Source organism: Glycine soja, chromosome 10, assembly GCF_004193775.1.
Source record: "Glycine soja cultivar W05 chromosome 10, ASM419377v2, whole genome shotgun sequence".
Taxonomy (NCBI): domain Eukaryota; kingdom Viridiplantae; phylum Streptophyta; class Magnoliopsida; order Fabales; family Fabaceae; genus Glycine; species Glycine soja.
Window position 1 is genome coordinate 22250326 of NC_041011.1, and position 17596 is coordinate 22267921.

At 39.0% G+C, this 17596-nt stretch overlaps 1 pseudogene; it reads left to right on the forward strand.

Moving 5' to 3' along the window:
- The first annotated feature begins 3373 nt into the window (after window positions 1–3373).
- On the forward strand, window positions 3374–5031 carry LOC114371526 (annotated as a pseudogene).
- The last annotated feature ends 12565 nt before the right edge of the window (window positions 5032–17596 follow it).

A 17596-nucleotide genomic window follows, 5' to 3' on the forward strand; every position in this document is an offset into this window, starting at 1 on the left:
ATAAAAATGAGAGAAAAGAAAAAGAGTGAGACACTTGAGAGGAAAAAGAGTGAAACACTTGAGAAGGAAAAGAGGGGAAAGAAAAAGAGTGAAACACTTGAGAAGGAAAAGAGGGGAAAGAAAAAGAGTGAAACACTTGAGAAGGAAAAGAGGGGAAAGAAAAAGAGTGAAACACTTGAGAGGGAAAAGAGAGAAAACAAAAAGAGTGAAACACTTGAGGGCAAACAGCTTTGTTTAGCAACAAAAAGGGAGGTAAGGAGGGTGCTTTGCGCGAGACAATCCCTCTATTTATTGTTTTGTCAACGTCAGATGTTGCATGCTAACCAATTTGATGAATTTAAATTGCCTTATGGTATTGAGTCTCTTCTGCATGATTTTGATGATGTGTTTCCAGCAAGTGTACCAGATGGTTTGCCACCATTGAGGGGAATTGAGCATCACATTGATCTCATTCCAGGAGCGTCCTTGCCCAATCGGCCAGCTTATAGGAGCAACCCACAAGAAACTAAGGAGATCGAAAGGCAAGTGTCCGAACTCCTGAGCAAAGGTTGGGTGAGAGATAGTATGAGTTTGTGCGCTGTACCTGTCATTCTAGTACCCAAGAAGGACGACTTATGGAGGATGTGTTCTGATTGTAGAGCCATAAACAACATCACCATCAAGTATAGGCATCCAATCCCCAGGTTAGATGATCTTCTTGATGAACTGTATGGTGCATGTGTGTTTTCTAAAATTGATTTGAAAAGTGGCTATAATCAGATTAGGATCAAAGAGGGAGATGAATGGAAAACTGCCTTTAAAACAAAATATGCTTTGTATGAGTTGATGGTTATGCCATTTGGTTTGACTAATGCACCTAGTACTTTCATGAGATTGATGAACCATGTTTTAAGGGAGTTTATTGGAAAATTTGTGGTGGTGTACTTTGATGATATTTTCATCTATAGCACTATGATTTGCATGCTGAACATTTACAATCAGTTTTAAGTGTGCCTAGGAAAGAAAAATTGTATGCCAACCTAGAAAAGTGCTCCTTTTGTACTGATCATGTGGTGTTTCTGGGTTTTGTTGTTAGTGCAGAGGGAGTACGGGTGGATGTGGAAAAGGTTAAAGCCATCCAAGAATGGCCAACACCTAAGACCGTCAACGAGGTGAGGGGATTTCATGGTTTAGCAAGTTTCTATAGGAGATTTGTTAAGGATTTTAGTACATTGGTTGCACCTCTAACTGAAGTTGTTAAGAAGAATGTGGGTTTCAAATGGGGTAAGAAACAAGAAGAGGCCTTTGCTGCCCTCAAGCATAGGTTAACTAATGCACCCATTCTTGCTATGCCTAATTTTGCAAAATCATTTGAAATTGAGTGTGATGCGTCAAATGTGGGTATTGAGGCTGTTTTGTTGCAAGAGGGTCATCCGATTGCTTATTTTAGTGAAAAGTTAGGAGCCGCTGCCCTTAACTATTCAACTTATGATAAGGAATTGTATGCTTTGGTTAGAGCTTTACAAACTTGGCAGCATTACCTATTACCCAAAGAGTTTGTCATTCATAGTGATCACGAGTCCTTAAAGTACTTAAAAGGACAAGGAAAGCTTAATAAGAGGCATGCTAAGTGGGTAGAGTTTTTAGAGCAATTTCCGTATGTCATCAAACATAAAAAGGGGTAAGGGAATGTAGTGGCTGATGCGCTGTCTAGGAGACATACTTTACTTGCTATGCTTGAAACTAAATTGTTTGGTCTCGAGTCTTTGAAAGACATGTATGAGCATGATGTGGACTTTGCTGAAATTTTTGCTGCATGTGAAAAGTTTTCTGGAAATGGTTACTATAGGCATAATGGATTCTTGTTTAAAGCAAATAAATTGTGTGTGCCTAAGTGTTCCATTAGAGAGTTGCTTGTGAGTGAATCACATGAGGGGGGTTTGATGGGTCACTTTGGGGTTCAAAAGACCCTGGAAATTCTGCAAGAGCATTTCTTTTGGCCTCATATGAGGTGTGATGTGCATAAGTTTTGTGATCATTGCATTGTGTGTAAAAAGGCTAAATCTAAGGTTAAACCTCATGGATTGTACACTCCTTTGCTTGTTCCTGAATATCCTTGGACTGACATATCTATGGACTTTGTTTTGGGGCTGCCCAAAACCAAGAACGGAAAGGATTCTGTGTTTGTTGTTGTCGACAGGTTTTCTAAGATGGCACACTTCATACCTTGCAAGAAAGTGGATGATGCTTGTCATGTGGCTGATTTGTTTTACAAAGAAATAGTGCGGCTTCATGGATTACCGAGGAACATTGTTAGTGATAGGGATGCAAAATTCCTTAGTCACTTTTGGAGGACCTTGTGGGGTAAGATTGGTACTAAATTGTTGTTTTCTACTACTTGTCACCCACCAAGTGATGGTCAAACTGAGGTAGTCAATAGGACTTTAGGCACACTGCTTAGGACTATTTTAAAGAAAAATCTTAAATCTTGGGAAGCATGTTTGCCTCATGTCGAGTTTGCTTATAATCGGGCTGTCCATAGCACAACTAATTGTTCACCATTTGAGATAGTGTATGGATTTAATCCTTTGACTCCTCTTGATTTGTTGCCTATGCCTAACATTGCTATGTTTAAGCATAAGGACGCACAGGCTAAAGCTGAGTATGTGAAGAAGCTGCATGAGCAAGTGAAGGCTCAAATTGAAAAGAAAAATGCGAGCTATGCAAGGCAAGCCAACAAAAGCAGAAAGAAAGTCGTGCTTGAACCAGGTGATTGGATTTGGGTACACCTGAGGAAGGAGAGGTTCCCAGAACACAGGAAGTCCAAGCTTCAACCTAGAGGAGACGGACCATTCCAAGTGTTGGAGAAGATCAACGACAATGCCTACAAGATTGACTTGCCTAGTGAGTATAATGTAAGTACCACTTTCAATGTGTCTGATTTGTCTCTTTTTGATGCAGAAGGAGGAGCCTTGGATTTGAGGACAAATCCTTTTCAAGAAGGAGGGAGTGATGAGGACACAACTAAGGGCAAGGACCATGAAGCACTTGAAGGGCCCATGACCAGAGGCAGACTTAAACAGGCCCAACACAGTGATGAGGACACAACTAAGGGCAAGGACCATGAAGCACTTGAAGGGCCCATGACCAGAAGCAGACTTAAACAGGTCTAACACGTCATAGAGACAAGGCTGGTCATTTGTATAATTGTCATTGATGATGATTGAAGGCCCATGTTTCCATAATTTTTATTTTACTTTATTATTTAATTATTACAATTAAGGGACTTTATTTCGTTTTAGGGTTTGGTGGTTATGGCTAAAACCTATGCCTTTTCACCTGCACCAATTTATTTCGTTTTAGGGTTTTGTGAACTATATATATTTTCGTCAAAATGAATGAAGGGACTTTTGGCATTCTTTTCAAATACGTGAGAAAGCTTCTCTCAGAGTTCCTGTTGAACCAAATTCTGACTTATCAAGGTTGTTTCCTTGTGGCGTCACCGTGACTTATCTTCCATCTCTGGAAGTGGCGTCCCTCTCCGTCAACAATCCTGTGTCAAACGTTCCGCCCCGTAAGATTCACGTCAGGTAGTCTCAGTTGAACCAAACTTCCTTTTTGCAAATTCAAGTGACTGAATACACTTGTGGAGGCATTTCCATAGGATTCATTTTGATCATGCATTAGGTGATGCCACTTCCTTTGGTAATTTCATTGCTTCCTGGTCCGAAATAGCTCAAAAGAAACCACTTTCGTGCATACCGGACCATAATAGACACCTTCGTGCACGTTCCTCTCCCAAATATCAACCATCCTTGGATCAAACTTTTATGAAGTGCACCATGAAAGAGATACAGAACATGCTAATGAATCATGTCTTTCTTAAATGCCTTTACCACATAGAAGCATCAAGTATCAACATGCTACAGAAACTTGCTTCTGTGAATGGGATCGAGAGAACAAAAATTGAGGCCTTTTCTGCATATGTATGGAAGATAATGGTTGGTACAATTGATGAAAGGCATAAAAAGTGCAAGATGGGTTGGTTGGTGGATGGAAGAGAAAGAATGGAAAGACGCAAGAATTTGATGTCAAATTACATTGGTAATGTGTTGTGTTTGGCTTTTGGGGAGGCAAGCCTTCAAGAGTTGAAGGAAGCCTCTATATCAAACATTGCTAACACAGTGCATGAGGCAATTTCAAAGGTCAACATTGAGGATCACTTTTTGGACTTGATTGATTGGATTGAGTGCCATAGGCCTGGTTTGATGCTAGCAAAGGCAGTGTTGGGTCATGAAGGGCCAACCCTAATGGTGTCCTCAGGACAAAGGTTTCCTGTCAAACAAGTTAATTTTGGATTTGGGAGTCCCATGCTAGGGACAGTTTACACTTCCATTCAACGAGTAGGAGTTGGTTACATGATGAGAATTCCAAAGCTGCCCAAATACAGGGACCTATGACCAGGGGTAGGACCAAACAGTCAGAGGATACCCTCCAACAAATGGTGGTAGTCATACTTGACAAGACCCAAGTGGAGAAGGACAAAGGCCCAGAGACACTCCCAAGAATCTGGATTGTTGAAGGCCCATATCCAATATTTTCGATTTGTAATTGTAATTAAATAAATTGGTGGCTGAATCCTATGCTTTTTCAGCTACACCAATTTCAGTTAATTTAGCAATTTAATGCTACACTATACGTATTCAACTCATTTTGAAGGAAGAGGACTTTTTGGCATTTTTTCAGAAAATACCTTATGTATTCATGAGAGCTTCTCTTTGGAATCCTTGTCAAACCAATTCCAGACTTATCAAGGTTGAACTATTGTGGCGTCTATCCCTAACTTATCTTACATCTCTGGAAGTGGCATCATCCAATTCCATGACTTGTACCAAACAATCCGCCCCTAAAAGATCACATTGTTACATGTACCAAAGGCTAGGTGCCAATGGTGATGGTTCATGGACTGTGTCTGCTATCTTGTGGCCAGAATTTGAAGCTGCAATTCAAGATGACCCAATTTTTCACCCCATGTTTGCTTCTCATCTTTAACTTTAGAGCAATTCATTGCTCTTTATCTTCTATATGGTTCTATATAATTGTCATTGTCAGTTATTTTATTAGGAAGCATTCCAATAAATATTGTCTATCAAGATCCTGAGTTTGTCATTAGTGGTTGTGTAGTTGACCATTCCAATACACCAACCAATACAACTCTAAAAACACAGTTATCTTGCTTCATTCTCTCATGACTTCGTCATTTAGTACAATGACATGGGTATGCTTTCATGTAAGATCCATGTAGCATCCCTAATTCACTTGCTTAACTATGCAATTAATTAGAAATTAAATTTAACTTAAATACAAGCTCAACCTTAATCGAGTAAAATTGATACTTCAAAATGAATGAAGTAAAATAATTTAAAATAACATAAAATGGGACATATTTTAGAAACACATGAACACCGAAATAATGTATAAAAGGAATTAAGCAAAATAGTTAATTTTATGAAAAGGATTATTTAAAAGGAAATGAATATTGAATGCCAACTACCGTAACACTGAATAATCTAACAGCATGTTTTTTTTTGTTTTGAAACATTTGATAACTTTTAATCCAATTAAGATAAAAGATAAAAGCTGCATTGCTTCTATGGTTTTTCAATTGTTTCACGTGAAAATGTAAAGACGCACATCTTCAATATGCAAACAAACGCCAAGTATAATATGCTGGAAAGAACCCAAGCCAACCAAGAGGCAGAACAGGTACCAGACTGGGTACAGCAGCTTCAACACTGAAGGACCTCTTGCATCATGTTTGATTGACTATTTCGCAAATATAAGGAAAATAATGTAAAAATACTCAAAAGATTGGCATTTTTTAAGACATACAATATTTGGTAAGAATTAGCAGCAAGGGTAAAATCCTCCCGAGGGCAAAACATGGCAAACATAGCCATTTACACAATCAACCATGACCATACATCCATTACAACAGCTTTTCTCACCATAATCTTTCTCCCACCAAAATATGCATGCAGTATGTATCTGTTCATTTTCTCAGCCAGTAGATTCGAGCATCAAGCTCAAAGAATGTTCCAAGTTCCTCTCTGTAGTGGTTGCTCAGCAGGAAAGACAAAAAATCCTGCTTGTAATCCTTCATTTGTTATCTCCCAGCTTATATATGCAGTTACATATTGATGTGAACCTAAGTAGGAGCGGATCGTTTGATACAGGTTACAGAGATTTGGATGACGCCACTTCCCGTGAAGGAAGATAAGTCAGGGTAGACGCCACTTCCGGTGAAGGAAGATAAGTCCGGGTAGACACCACTTCCAATGAAGGAAGATAAGTCAGGGTAGACGCCACTTCCGGTGAAGGAAGATAAGTCAGGGTAGACGCCACAAAGATTATCTTGATAAGTCTGATATTGGTTCAACAAGGAACCCAGAGAGAAACTCTCACCCAATTTTATCAAAATGCCCAAAAGTTTTTTTTATTGAAAACAAAAACAAATACTTATAGTGTATCTGAACAAAAAGATAAAAATAGACATGGGCCTTCTAAACAATTTGGGCCAAAATTACAATAAAAATAAATTATAACTAAAAACTTATTTAACTTGGGCCTTCAAGTTAGTTTGGGCCTTCAGCAACAATTAGTGGTCTTGGTAGTGCTTATGCCTCTGGGCCTTCATCTTTCTCCACTTGGGCCTTCATCCTTCTCCACTCGGGGGCTTTGTCCTTCTCCACTTGGGCCTTCATCCTTCTCCACTTGGGCCTTTAGCCTGTATTTGGCCAGTTTCATGATTCTCATCATTCCCTCCTTCTTGGAAAACATTTGTCCTCAAATGTCCAGGATCATCACCAGGTTCAAGTACCACTTCCTTCCTTTTCTTGTTGGCTTGCTTGGCATAGCTTTCATTCTTCTTTGCAATTTGCACCTTCACTTGGTCATACAATCTTTTCACATACTCAACTTTGGCATGTGCATCCTTACGTTGAGTCTCTTGGGGATTGCTTTTGTAAGTTGGCCTGTTAGGCAATGAAGCTCCGGGGAGGAGATCAACTTGATGTTCTATGCCTCTTGAAGGTAGCAGTCCATGAGGAATCTCCTTAGGAAAGACATTTTTAAATTCCTGCAATAAGGGTTAAACACTAGGGGAAATAGAACTAGTAAACTCATTAGAATTATCAGTAGAAATTTTACTGTCTTTGCAATACTGTAGATTGAGTGGTTCATGAGCAGGTAACACTTTCCTCACTTCACTCGCCTCTGCAAAATAATTAAATTTTCTCTCATGTGTATCACTCTCTCTCTTATGTGTATCACTCTTTTCCTCGGGTGTATCACTCTTCTTTTTCATATTTCTGTGTGGTGCCTCACTATTTTCTTTCTCTTGTTCTCTCTTTTCTCTCATTCTGATTTGGTCATCACACACTTCTCTAGGGGATAGAGGTTTAAGCGTAAACAAGGAATATTTGGCTATTCGTCTGTAGGGCTCTTCTTTGTTATGGTTCAACAAACGTTGCATTTGTGTAGTCCACGCATCCAGAAATAAGCGCTGAGATTCGTCCAGTTGATGATATACACCACCATTGTCACTAGCTCTTGCCATGATTAAGGAACAAAGAATTTTGCAGTAAATTAAAAAAAAATTCAGGACCTCGCCACACTCTACTCAAGTGTTTTTCTCTTTAATGGTAGTTCACTCGTGTTTGATGCTCTCAATATAGGCTTTTGTGTGATGTTTTCACTCTTGCCTTTTACCACTCACTCCCTCTTAAGTTCCTAGATTAATCAAATTAGACACACAAGGTATATAACAAGAAAGACAATTTAATTATCACACACTGTGTAGCAGATTTAATTTGGATAACAAATCAGATTTGATTTTGGTTAACAGATTAGACTTGATTTGGATTTAGATTTGATTTGGATAACAGATTAGACTTGATTTGGATAGCAGATTGGATTTGATTTGGATAACAGATTAGACTTGATTTGATTTGGATAACATATCAGATTTGGATAACAAATTAGATTTAATTTGGATAACATATATGATAACAAATAAGATAATAGATAGGATAGCAGATAAGATAACAGATATGACAAGTAAACTTCAAATGCTCATAACTTTTGCTACGGTTGTCCGTTTGAGGCCCACTATATATCAAAACGCTCAGAATTCAGAGGAGAATCTAGATAAGGGGATTTGTTCCACGATTTTCTTTCCAAAAAAACAACTCTAAATGCCTCAATTTCGTGTTCAAAGATCAAACACCCACTTTTTTTTTCAAAATTTATGCAACCTTTTTTTTACTTGAAACATAACTCAAACAATTTTTTTTTTGACAAAAAGTCTGAAAGACACTAGAAACAAGAACAACAACAAGAACACAAACGTGACAAGAACAAGAACAAAACAAAGACACAAACAAGAATGCAACAAGACGCAAACAAGAAAACAAATAACAGAACAAGGACAAAACACGAACCAGGACAAATTACAAAGAAAAATAGGATAGAACCTGTATCAAGAGCCGAAGCTCTGATACCAGATGATGTGAACCTGAGTAGGAGCGGATCGTTTGATATAGGTTACAGAGATTTGGATGACGCCACTTCCCGTGAAGGAAGATAAGTCAGGGTAGACGCCACTTTCGGTGAAGGAAGATAAGTCCGGGTAGACGCCATTTCCAATGAAGGAAGATAAGTCAGGGTAGACGCCTCTTCCGGTGAAGGAAGATAAGTCAGGGTAGACGCCACAAGGATTACCTTGATAAGTCTGATATTGGTTCAACAAGGAACCCAGAGAGAAACTCTCACCCAATTTTATCAAAATGCCCAAAAGTTTTTTTTATTGAAAACAAAAACAAATACTTATAGTGTATCTGAACAAAAAGATAAAAATAGACATGGGCCTTCTAAACAATTTGGGCCAAAATTACAATAAAAATAAATTATAACTAAAAACTTATTTAACTTGGGCCTTCAAGTTAGTTTGGGCCTTCAGCAACAATTAGTAGTCTTGGTAGTGCCTCTGCCTCTGGGCCTTCATCTTTCTCCACTTGGGCCTTCATCCTTCTCCACTCGGGGGCTTTGTCCTTCTCCACTTGGGCCTTCGTCCTTCTCCACTTGGGCCTTTAGCCTGTATTTGGCCAGTTTCATGATTCTCATCATTAGATGATGTGAATCTTACGGGGCAGATCGTTTGATACAGGTTACAGAGTTTGGATGACGCCACTTCCGGTGAAGGAAGATAAGTCAGGGTAGACGCCACAAGGATTACCTTGATAAGTCTGATATTGGTTCAACAAGGAACCCAGAGAGAAACTCTCACCCAATTTTATCAAAATGCCCAAAAGTTTTTTTTATTGAAAACAAGAATAAATACTTAGTGTATCTGAACAAAAAGATAAAAATAGACATGGGCCTTCTAAACAATTTGGGCCAAAATTACAATAAAAATAAATTATAACTAAAAACTTATTTAACTTGGGCCTTCAAGTTAGTTTGGGCCTTCAACAACAATTAGTAGTCTTGGTAGTGCCTCTGCCTCTGGGCCTTCATCTTTCTCCACTTGGGCCTTCATCCTTCTCCACTGGGGGCTTTGTCCTTCTCCACTTGGGTCTTCGTCCTTCTCCACTTGGGCCTTTAGCCTGTATTTGGCCAGTTTCATGATTCTCATCACATATATAAAATGACATTATGTCAGGGAGATACAACATCTTAGAAGTGTACAACCAGCTAGAGTATTCGACTCATCTATCAATTTCTTTTGAATTTCCTTTGTAGCTTGTGAGACTTGGAAGATCCTATAGGTACATGAGAAGCTGCTTTATCCTTTGCTGTACTTGTCACCTTCGTCTTTCTCTTCCCACCACCACCACTGAAACTATTGTTCCAACTTTTCTTGCCTTTTTCACTTTCTTCTGGCCTACCTACATTAGGATTTTTATCGTTAGAATACCTACTTCTCTTGGGTAATCTTAATCCATCATTACTAGTAGTCTTAAATGACCCCTTTTGGCCAGGCTTGTCTGTCTCAAATTTCTTCTCCCTCTTTCTCTTGTTGTCCTTAAGCGAATTTTTCTCTTGGGTTGAACTTTCAGGCTTCTTCCTCTCTGGCCAAGAAAGTAAGAGAGAGAAGACAACTCTAAATCAGCTTCCAAAAACAGAAACTCAACTCATTTTTCACAAGCAACTGAAACATACCTCTTGGCAGATGAATCTTCAGGAATATCTTCTGTATCATTAGTAACTGCTTTACTTGATTTTCCATGTCGATTCTGCAAGTTAATAGACACCATAATAGAAAGTTAGAAACTGTTATCAAACATGTGTAAAATCAGTCAGCAGTACACCATCTACAGATATTACAAATTTCAAATGAGCTAGAAAGTAATATACAAAATCCAAAGAAATAGAAAAAAGAATTTCCCACCAACAGCTCATTCATTATAGTTTCATGGTGAATATTCCTTTAGTCACTGAATTTACATTAATTTCAACGTTGTCTTTAAAAATTCTGATGGAAGCACAACAAAAATGTAAATAAAAAAACTAAGGTGTAAAAACAACAAAGATAAAAAGAATACAAATGAAAATAAAACTAATAGCAGTATGGAATAATAATCATGCTTTTAGCTTTCATATCGAGCAGGGATTTAATTTCCTTGTTTTGATTGGCTGTACATCTTTTTTTTTTCGCTCAGCAAAAATAGGATATATTTAATAGAATAGTACCAGAGGTACTAGAAAAATACATGTTAGAGTAGCAGAATAGTTGGTTCTTGTGTATACACAGAACCAAGCTATTGCAATTGCAGCTGATATAAAATTACAAAAATTCTCAACCCCATCTAGCTAGTGAAAGCTTGTTTCAGGTTTGAGGACCATTGGTTGAAATGTGTACCAAAATCCTTCTCCATGTTTTTGACCCACGTCCAAAGTAAAAGAACCGCATCATCCAGCAGTCTACTACCATTAAACGTGTGGTTTTGGAACACTATTTTGTTTCTGTGGTTCCAAATTGACCATGTCAAAGAGATCCACCAACATTTCCATCTTGTGAGATTCTTTACTTCAGCTGTCGCGATTGTGTGTTGCAGGAAGTGGTCTCTTGGATTTTGTGGCATTGCTGTTGATAAATTAGCCCAGAACAAAGACTCCCACCATAAAGGTAGGGTACTGCTACAGTTGAAGAATAAGTGCTGAGCCTCTTCTTCTTTAAGTCCGCAAAATGGGCACATGGTGTTATTCAGCATCACCTGTCTTCTTGTAAGGTTCATCCTTGTTGGTAGTCTATCTCTTACTAACCTCCAAGCAAACACAACAGATTTAGTTGGGATTTTTAGCTTCTATAGGTCCACAAAGTCAGAAACTTGGGTTGCCCCCATTAGCTCTCCCCAAATCAGATCATACCCACTTTTTGAAGAGTAGTGTCCGCTTTGATCATGCTTCCAAATCCAATTGTCCTCCCTATGCGGTTGAACTTGCTGCAGTGATATTTCCCCAATGAAAGTGTCTGCCATTGCTATTTCAGATTCAAAGAGATCCCTCCTCCAATTGAACTTCCATTCCCATTCATTGTTGTTGCTGGTCCCCATGTGCATAATGAGTGCCTTCTGTTGACATGAGATATGATACAACCTTGGATATTTCTCCATTAAAGGCATAGAATTGGTTGTCCAAGGGTCCTCCCAAAATCTGAACTTGTCACCTCCACCCACCCTCCAAACAGTGTCCTTTTTTATTACTAAATTCTGATGTTGTTGCTGGATTAAGATCAGGTCCTTCCACCATATGGATTGTTGACTTCCTCTTGAGTCTTCCTCCAATGCCCTCCATCCGCCATATTTTGAGTCAATTATTTTTGTCCATGGCTCCTCTTGCTTAGAAAAAAATTCCCATCTCCACTTCCCCAATAAAGTTGCATTAAAAGTCTTAAGGTCTTTAATTCCAAGGCCGCCTTTGTCCTTTGGTTGACATACCGTCTTCCAATTGACCCAGGCAAACTTCCTCTCCTCTGATCCCCCTCCCCATAGAAAACGTCTTTGGATGGCTTCTAATTTGACAATTATTTTTTAAGGTACCCTGAAAAAAGAGAAAAAATAGATAGGAATTGCTGTTAGGACTGCATTAATGATAGTGACTCTCCCCCCAAAGGATATGTGTCTGTGTTTCCAAGAGGCTAGTTTTCTCTCACACTTTCTGATTAGAGGATCCCAAAGTTCACTACGTCTTGGGTTATCCCCGATGGGGAGGCCCAAATAAGTGAAAGGCAAGGACAGGATTCTATAGTTAAGGTACTCAGCCGCCTCAAATCGCCATTGCTCAGGCTTCCCAATTGCTCCAAAACTACTCTTAGCAAAATTTATCTTTAACTCGGATACAAGTTCAAAACTTCTTAGAATGGCTTTAATTGTCTTGACATTTTGCATTGTAGCTTCCCCAAAAAATAGTGTCATCTGCGTACTGTAGTATGTTGGCTGGTGTGTTGTTTTTTCCCACCAGGAAGCTGCTATATATTCCTTTATCCAATGCTTCTCTCATCAATCCAGTTAACCCTTCAGCTACAATGTTGAAAAGGAGAGGCGCTAGTGGGTCACCTTCTCTAAGACCCCTTTGTGGTAAAAATTCGTTTGTAGGGCTACCATTAACCAGGACAGAAATCGAGGCGGATTTAAGGCATCCCTCAATCCAACATATCCACTTATTACAGAATCCAAGTCTCTTCATCATATCTGATAGGAAGGCCCAGGAGACTGAATCATAGGCTCTTTCATAGTCCACTTTGAACACTAGACATGGCTTTTGGTGCCTCTTTGCTTCCTCCACTACCTCATTTACTATCAACACGTTGTGCAACAAATGTCTTCCGCTTATGAATGTCGACTGCCTCTCATCAATTATGTCTGGCATCACTAACTTCAATCTATTTGCTAAAAGCTTAGCCACGATCTTATAAATGCAGCCTATTAGTGATATAGGTCTGTATTCATTAAGATTTTGTGGATCTTTCACCTTTGGGATCAAGGCCACAAATGATTTATTACTGCCCCTTGGGAAGATCCCATTAGCATGGAATTCATCAAGGAAACGGCTGATATCAGGATTTAGAACCTCCAAGAACTGCTTTATGAACTTAAAATTTAAGCCATCCGGTCCAGGACTTTTTTCACTTCCGCAACTCCATACTGCCGCCCTTATTTCTTCCTCCTTGAAAGGTCCCCCCAACATGTCATTATGATGTTGTCCGATGCCACAAAATCTGACTCTGATGAGGACATCACCAAGAGCAAGGGCAAGGATCCACTTGAAGGACTTGGAGGACCTATGACAAGGGATAAAGCAAGGAAAGCCAAGGAAGCTCTTCAACAAGTGTTGTCCATACTATTTGAATACAAGCCTAAGTTTCAAGGAGAAAAGTCCAAGGTTGTGAGTTGTATCATGACCCAAATGGAGGAGGACTAAATGGCACCACTTTGTCTCAATTTTAGAGTGTTTAGTTTGTCTAAATAATGGCTCAATCCTTGTAAAATTGGCTGACCAAAAATATGTTTTGGGTTAATAAACTAAAAGGGCTTTAGTTAGGTTTAGTTCAAGTTGTAATAAGGGCCCAATTGGCAACCTAGGCATTAGCCTTTTGGGAGACCAAATGGTGGCTGACTTGATGGCTGTTGGGAGTGACTTTTGGTTGCCACAATTTCAGTTACACTCAGCCATTAAGTTCTTTAATTCCATAGGTTAATGACATTAAGTTCTTTTAATTCTAGGTTAGTGGGTCATTACTAAAATCTGATGTAAAGCTTCTATATAAGCTGAACCATTTTATCAATAAACACAAGTTGAGTTTTATTCAAAAAATTAGAGTTTATCTCTTTTATCTTAGTGAGAGTGATTCTCCTAAATTCTTGAGTGATTCAAGAACACCCTGGCTGTATCAAAGGACTTTCACAACCTTTGTGTGTTGCCCTCGTCGGAAAGAGTGATTCTTTCCTTCCTTTCATCTTCAACCTTGTTCTTTCAAACCACAATTCCAGAAAATCCACTTCCACCCAGAATTATCTCGTGGCAATAACTCCCATTTTACGCACTCAAATTAAGTGATTCTTGAGCCTAAATTGAATTTCAAAATAAGACCTTTCACCTCGTTTTAGAATCACCTCATTTGGAGCCCTGTAGCTTGAGTTATTACCATTTTTATATTTCTGTCCAACCACCACTTAACCTACGTTTTACCATCCCATTCATCCATTTTATGCCAAGAACCACCTTATTAAGACCCACGAAATTAACCACCTTATTATCCATCCTTTCCTTAATCAATTTCCACATTTTCCATCAAGGTTTATTCCTAGACGATCCTAAGTCAGCCCTTGTGCCATGAGGGTTCATATCATTTGGTAATCAGAGCTCCGATTCTAGGATCAACACTTCCTTTGCTGGAAATATTGGGTAACATCCTTCTTTATTTTTTCTTTGCCATTTATATTACCTTCTTGTTCATGTTCTTTTTTTTCTTTTAGGCTGAACCATTGCAAAAGTTAAGCCTTTTGATCTCTTTGTTATATATAAAAAAAAAACAGAAATTCGTATAAGCAAAAAAAAAAATTGGGCTGAATGGTTCATGCTTGAAGAACTTTTTTTTAAAAAAATCTCTTTAAGGTAATATATTGGTTTTATGAAGGATTGTTACTTGAATTCCTAAATTCGGAATTTTATTTCCTTCAATTGTGCCTAAAAACATTGTTAGCCTTTTTCTTGGTTAACCTTGTCCTTGTCTGTCTAGCCTTACCTTACACATATTGGTGAATTGTTCTTTGCTGTGACCATAATCTCTTGAATTGCCTAAGAACTCAAGGGGAATTAGAGTGGTAAAAGGCAAGAGTGTTTTCATTAGAGAAAAGCCATAATTGTGTGATACACATGAGTGGGTGAGGTATTCAAACAACAACTATAATTGTCTTGTTACGTTTGATTTGTTTGTTTGAGATGTCAAGTACTAATCCTAATGATGGAGTGGGGCTTTCGCAATTCCAAATGCAAGCTTTGATGCAACATCTGGAGAGGTTAATGAAACAACGAGATGATGTGCTCCGTGAGAGGTTGGATCAAATGGAGAATAGAGATCATAATGAAAAAGAAAGGAGGAGAAGAGGGAATGATGATGTTCCTAGACAAAACCGAATTGATGGTATTAAACTCAACATTCCTCCCTTTAAAGGAAAGAATGATACGGAGGCCTACTTGGAGTGGGAGATGAAAATAGAGCATGTTTTCTCATGCAACAACTATGAGGAGGACCAAAAGGTGAAGCTTGCCGCCACAGAGTTTTCCGACTATGCTCTTGTGTGGTGGAACAAGCTACCAAAGGAGAGAGCAAGAAATGAAGAGCCTATGACATGGGCGGAGATGAAAAGGATCATGAGGGAGTGGTATGTGTCGGCTAGTTACTCAAGGGATTTGAAATTCAAGCTCCAAAAACTAACGCAAGGCAAAAAGGGGGTTGAGGAGTATTTCAAGGAAATGGATGTGCTCATGATTAAAGCAAAGATTGAAGAAGATGAGTAGGTAACTATGGCTCGATTTCTTAATGGTTTGACTAATGATATCCATGATATTGTTGAGCTGCAGGAGTTTGTTGAAATGGATGATTTGCTTCACAAAGCAATCCAAGTAGAGCAACAATTAAAAAGGAAATGAGTGGCTAAAAGGAGTTTTACCAACTTCGGTTCTTCTAGTTGAAAAGACAAAGCTAAGAAAGATGGGGCTGGTACTTCTAGTAGTTCCACACCTACCCCATCAAAAACTCACTCAAAGTCCCAAGAGGAACCCTCTAAAAGGAGTAGAGATGTGAAGTGTTTCAAGTGCCAAGGCCTAGGACACTATGCTTATGAGTGCCCTAACAAAAGCTCCATGGTTCTTAGAGATGGATAATATATAAGTGAATCCGATGTTGAAGAGGAAGAGGAGAGTGAGTATGTAGAGGAAGAGGAGACTTCGGAGAGAGATTTGTTGATGATTAGACGGTTAGTTGGTGGTCAATTGAAACATGAGGAGGAGAGCCAAAGAGAAAACATCTTTCACACTAGATGTTTAATCTATGGCAAGGTGTGCATGGTGATCATTGATGGAGGTAGTTGCACCAATGTGACTAGTGCTAGATTAGTGTCAAAGATACATTTAGCTACTAAACCACATCCTAGACCATACAAACTTCAATGGCTTAGTAAGGATGGAGAGGTGCAAGTGAGGCAACAAGTTGAAATGGACGTTTCCATTAGGAAATACAATGATAAGGTACTTTGTGATGTTGTTCCTATGGAGGCCAGTCACTTACTTTTGGGGAGACCATGGCAATTTGATAAAAGAGCCAATCATGACGGTTATACCAACAAGATCTCTTTCATGCACCAAGACAAAGAGATTGTGCTCAAACCATTGAGTCCACAAGAAGTGTGTGAGGATCAAAAGAAAATGAGAGAAAAACTTCTTCAAGAAAAAAGAGAAAAAGAAAAAGTAAGCAAAACACTTGAGAGTGAGAAAAAGAGGGAAACAGTTGAGAGGAAAAAGAGTGAACAAAAGAATAGTGAAACACTTGAAGTGAGGGAGAGCTATTTAGCCACAAAAAGTGAGCTCAAGAGGTTGTTTCGTGCTAAATAGTCACTCTACATCTTGTTTTGCAAAAATCAGATTTTGACCACTAACACTTTTGATAATTTTGAAGTGCCTTCTAGTGTTAAAACTCTTTTGCAGGATTTTCAAGACATGTTTCCATCAAATGTGCCAAGTGGATTACCACCTTTGAGGGGAATTGAGCATCAAATTGATCTCATTCCGAGAGCTTCTTTGCCCAATAGGTGATGAGAATCATGAAACTGGCCAAATACAGGCTAAAGGCCCAAGTGGAGAAGGGCGAAGGCCCAAGTGGAGAAGGATAAAGCCCCCGAGTGGAGAAGGATGAAGGCCCAAGTGGAGAAGGATGAAGGCCCAGAGGCAGAGACACTATCAAGACTATTAATTGTTGCTGAAGGCCCAAGTTAAATATGTTTTTTAGTTATAATTTTTATTTATTGTAATTTTGGCCCAAACTGTTTAGAAGGCCCATGTCTATTTTTATCTTTTTGTTCAGATACACTATAAGTATTGGTTTTTATTTTCAATAAAAAAAACTTTTGGCATTTGATAAAATTTGGTGAGAGTTTCTCTCTGGGTTCCTAGTTGAACCAATCTCAGACTTATCAAGATAATCCTTGTGGCGTCTACCCTGACTTATCTTCCTTCACCGGAAGTGGCGTCTACCCTGACTTATCTTCCTTCACCGGAAGTGGCGTCTACCCAGACTTATCTTCCTTCACTGGAAGTGGCGTCTACCCAGACTTATCTTCCTTCACCGGAAGTGGCGTCTACCCTGACTTATCTTCCTTCACCAGAAGTGGCGTCTACCCTGACTTATCTTCCTTCACCGGAAGTGGCGTCATCCAAAAACTCTATAGCCTGTATCAAGCGATTCGTGCCCCGTAAGATTCGCATCATCTGGTATCAGAGCTTTGGCTCTTGATACAGGTTCTATCCTATCCTGTTATTTTTCTTTGTAATTTGTCCA